The following is a 4,216-nucleotide window of genomic DNA, read 5'->3' as shown; positions in this document are numbered from 1 at the left end:
AGACTGTTTCCAATTTTAAATTAAACTTTAACGTACGTATATAAAAACTATAGATTATATTCATAACTCGAGTTAATAGGAACGTGTGCACATCACGTGGAAGAAGAGTCAGAGATTTCTTTTTCCTTTTTATAATATAGGTTTTAGTTTTTAAAAATCTATATACTGTTACGTGCATAAGGTTCGACAGAGAGATAATTTTCTAGGTTAAGCAGAAGAAAAAGAGGGAACGATTGACAATATATGCCATGGAGTTTACGAATCTCTACTTGGGTAACATGGTGCAATCCGATCAGATGTCGTATCTTCATAAAATTCCTGTTTCTTCCTATAAGATTTTCAATGACGAACTTCTATGTATAGAGGTAATATGGTTAAACAACCAGAAGTATCGACTTCATATGGCTTTTAAAAGCACTAAGCAAATTACAATGCATTCAGCAAAGTTTTTAGTATTTTGCTAACTAAATCTCCTAAGGTATTTGAAAAGGAGTACCCCGCAGTGGCTGCTGATTGGGTAAGATGTACGGATTTTACCTCCGATTCTTCTATTGGTCAATCCTTTGCGTACTGTTTGCAGTTTCCCACGCCCGATTTTACTACGTAAAAGCTGCAACAAAAAATTCTCAGAGCACAAACGATGCAGCTTTGAGTTACGACGGGGGAACTGTTATACATCAAGGGCAAACAAGCTTGCTCCTGTTATTGATTCTCCCTCTGGAATCGATTTAACTTTCGAGACTTTGTTTAAACTGAATTCTTTGGTGCAGAATGGGACTCTCCTCGGTCCAGCTCTAAGTATAGATTTCTTTAAACTGGTCAACTCTACACAAAACGATATGAAATTTTTAGACGCATCCTTTAGAAAACTTGGTCTTTCTGAATGTTATTGCTATGACCCTTTTGCTTGGCTCCAACAAGAAAAACTGGATTGGGTAGACAATAAAGGGGTTGATGGACCATCCCTGGAAGACAATTTCTATATCCATCAGGTGAAGGTGACACCAACAAAGGTCTATTTCAGAGGACCAGAGCTCAAAGATTCAAACCGTGTGCTTAGACAATTTTCAAATCATCTAAATAATTTTCTCTCATTGTCCTTTGTTGATGAGGATTTTAATAAGCTTCGCTCCCTGGATCTGTGTGCACGGTCAAAGGCAACAACAAAACTATACGATAGGATTAATAGTGTTCTTCGGGATGGCGTTGTCATCGGTAATAAATTGTTCGAATTTTTAGCCTTCTCTAATAGCCAATTGCGGGAAACTTCTCTTTGGATGTTCTCAGAAAGCGATGATGGGGTAACGTCAGCATCTATAAGAGATTGGATGGGTGATTTTCAAAGTATAAGGAATGTAGCAAAATACGCTGCAAGACTCGGCCAATGTTTTAGCTCCTCTGTAGAGACAGAGGATGTTACAACAGAGGAGATTGAATTAATTCCAGACGTCGAGATCATTTCTTCTGCAGGGACACTCTATGTATTTTCAGATGGCATTGGTAAGATATCTGCTGAATTTGCAGAGATTGTTGCAAAAAAATGTGGTCTAAATGATTTAATACCATCTGTTTTCCAAATCCGCTATGCTGGGTATAAAGGCGTGGTAGCTATTGATACGAACTTGTCAAAGAAGCTCTCTCTTAGGAACAGTATGAAAAAATTCGACTCGAACTGCACTAGTTTTGATGTACTGGCGTGGAGCAAGTATCAACCATGTTTTCTGAACAGACAATTGATTACGCTGTTGTCTACTCTCGGAGTCAAAGATGAGGTCTTTCTAACGAAACAACGAGAAGTAGTGGAACAGTTCAGCTCACTCTTTACTGGTGATCCTATAGAGGCTCTTGATTCAGTGGCTCCGGGGTGGGATACAATAGTTCTCAGGCAACTGATATTGTCCGGTTATAAACCTGATACCGAACCGTTCCTGTCGATGATGTTTCAATATTTTATAAAAAACAGATTGTTCGAACTACGTAAAAAGTCAAGAATATCAATCCAACTTGGCAGAACCTTGATAGGTTGCCTAGACGAGACCCGTACACTAGAATACGGTCAAGTATTCGTTCAATGTTCGGATCCAACATCAGAGTCTAAAAGTTGCAGTATCATTGAAGGACCGGTCGTTGTTGCCAAGATGCCATGCTTGCATCCGGGGGACATCCGCGTTCTTCAATGTACCAACGTTCCAACTTTGCATCATTTAGTAGATTGCGTTGTGTTTCCACAGAAAGGTTCAAGGTAAATAAACATTTCTAATCGTGATTTTTTACAAGTTTTAATTTCTTAGGCCGCACCCGAATGAGTGTTCGGGCAGTGATTTGGATGGCGACACGTATTTTGTATCATGGGACATGGATTTAATACCACCAGATACTTTTGAGCCGATGGATTATACTCCAGAAGAAGCTCAAAATTTGGATCACGATGTTACAATTGAGGTAAAAAGAACTTCAAAACTCACAGCCATTTTAGTTAACTTCTTCTTTGCATTTGGAGACTGATGATTTTTTTCTATGTCTTTTCAGGAAATTAAGGATTATTTCACTGATTTCATTCTAGATGATACCCTGGGAACCATTGCAAACTCCCACCTCGTTCATGCCGATAGAGAAGAGGATAAGGCCTTCAGTGAGAAATGCATCCGGCTCGCACGTTTGTTTTCAACTGCGGTTGACTCCCCAAAAACAGGTGCTAAAGTGGAGTTTCCTCGAGAGCTTTACGTCAAGGTTTATCCTGATTTCATGGAAAAACCTGGAATGTCGTATGTGTCGACAAACGTAATCGGGCAGCTGTTTAGAGAGATTCAAAACTTGCCTCCGCCGATCCCGATGAACTCCTCTACTGGTGATGCGGCCTCGGACTTTTGTGATGAAGACATGGTAGTCACTGGATTTGAGGACTATGTTGAAAATGCTATGCGTTACAAGGAAAGATACCGGTCCAAATTACGTCACCTGATGGATTTATATGGAATTAAAACGGAGGCCGAGATACTTGCTCGCAGTATGGAGCCGTTCACCAAGACAGGGGAGACTGTTGGAAGCGAGGTTCGTTCGTTGATAAAAGAAGTTTCTTCGTCGTGGTTCAAAGAATATGCAGAAGAAGAAGAGGCAAAAGCTGCTTCGGCATGGTATCAAGTGACTTATAGCCCTACGTACCGTGGAGTTGATGGTTATTTGAGTTTTCCATGGTGCATTTACAATGTACTTCTGAGTATAAAGAAGAAAAAAATGGAGAGTCGCAGCAGGGATCGCTGAATAAATTGCAATTACATTATACAAGTCTTTTTGTGTTGTTCTGTTTTGATTTGGTGTCGACGTCTCATTTTTTGGACTCTTTTACTTCCGCATTTAATTGTCTTCAAAAGTTGTCACGCCACCATCCCATCATTTACTTTGAGCTCCTTCTATAACTTAAAGTTTTCGTTGTGAAATAAAAACTGAAACCAAGGTTTTATAACTTTTATTTTGTCATCTCTATTATTGGGCACACAATTATGAAAGTTCAATAAAAGGTGGAGTTACAAAGTTGTGATTCCTATTATTGTATATTTGTATTCCCAACTTGTTTGATAAAGACGTATATATTTAGAAATTTCCTTATATATGCATTAATATGTAAATTCCAAACTCATTACCTCAAGCTGTTTTTCAGTGGAAGAGTCTTCCTGGATGTTCGCCGGAACTCAGCTACTGCTTTAGTCACACTCGATTTTATACGTTCACCAGCAAAATGAGCCAGTAACGTCACATGATCCGGCAACCAGCTGAAAATATTTACAAAAGCTTCAAGATTATTTTTCAAAGATGTCTCAAGCTCTGCATCAAACACTTTGACGTAAAGATGTTAAAACCTGGGTATGTCATAAGGAACAGACAAAACTGAAGCTACCAAGCCAAGAACGGCTGCATGCACCTTTGCAATGGACTGAGTTGAACTTGATTTACCTGAAACAATTGGATACAATTCTCTGTTCATGCTAAAACATAATCAAAGAAAATATCTGATGAACATATCTTGTTTGTTTTTAAGACAAAGATGCTTATAAGGGAAGAAGGAAAACCTCCGGTTTCTTCTCTTTTGGATTGAGTTTGCCTCTGAATAGGATCTATCACGAAAATCTGCAGCAAATATTAATCTCCTCCAGAAAATATGCAGCATGCTCTCGTACCTGAAGACCAGATAACATCATATAAAGTAAAAACTCTACAC

The 4,216-nt window shown here is 38.9% G+C and overlaps 1 long non-coding RNA gene and 1 pseudogene across 1 annotated transcript; one reads left to right on the top strand and one right to left on the bottom strand.

The window, feature by feature from the left end:
* The first annotated feature begins 248 nt into the window (after positions 1 to 248).
* Positions 249 to 3,261, top strand: LOC104773997 (annotated as a pseudogene).
* A 258-nt stretch (positions 3,262 to 3,519) lies between these two features.
* On the bottom strand, positions 3,520 to 4,200 carry LOC104773995. The gene is made up of 3 exons (XR_765230.2): positions 4,068 to 4,200; positions 3,858 to 3,951; positions 3,520 to 3,770 (listed from the first exon to the last, which is right to left on the bottom strand). It is a non-coding gene; the product is annotated as an uncharacterized LOC104773995 (long non-coding RNA).
* Positions 4,201 to 4,216: the final 16 nt, after the last annotated feature.

This window comes from Camelina sativa, unplaced genomic scaffold, assembly GCF_000633955.1.
Source record: "Camelina sativa cultivar DH55 unplaced genomic scaffold, Cs unpScaffold00916, whole genome shotgun sequence".
NCBI classification, from domain to species: Eukaryota; Viridiplantae; Streptophyta; class Magnoliopsida; order Brassicales; family Brassicaceae; genus Camelina; species Camelina sativa.
Note: the sequence above shows the minus strand (reverse complement) of the source record. Positions and strands in the feature narration are given on the sequence as shown.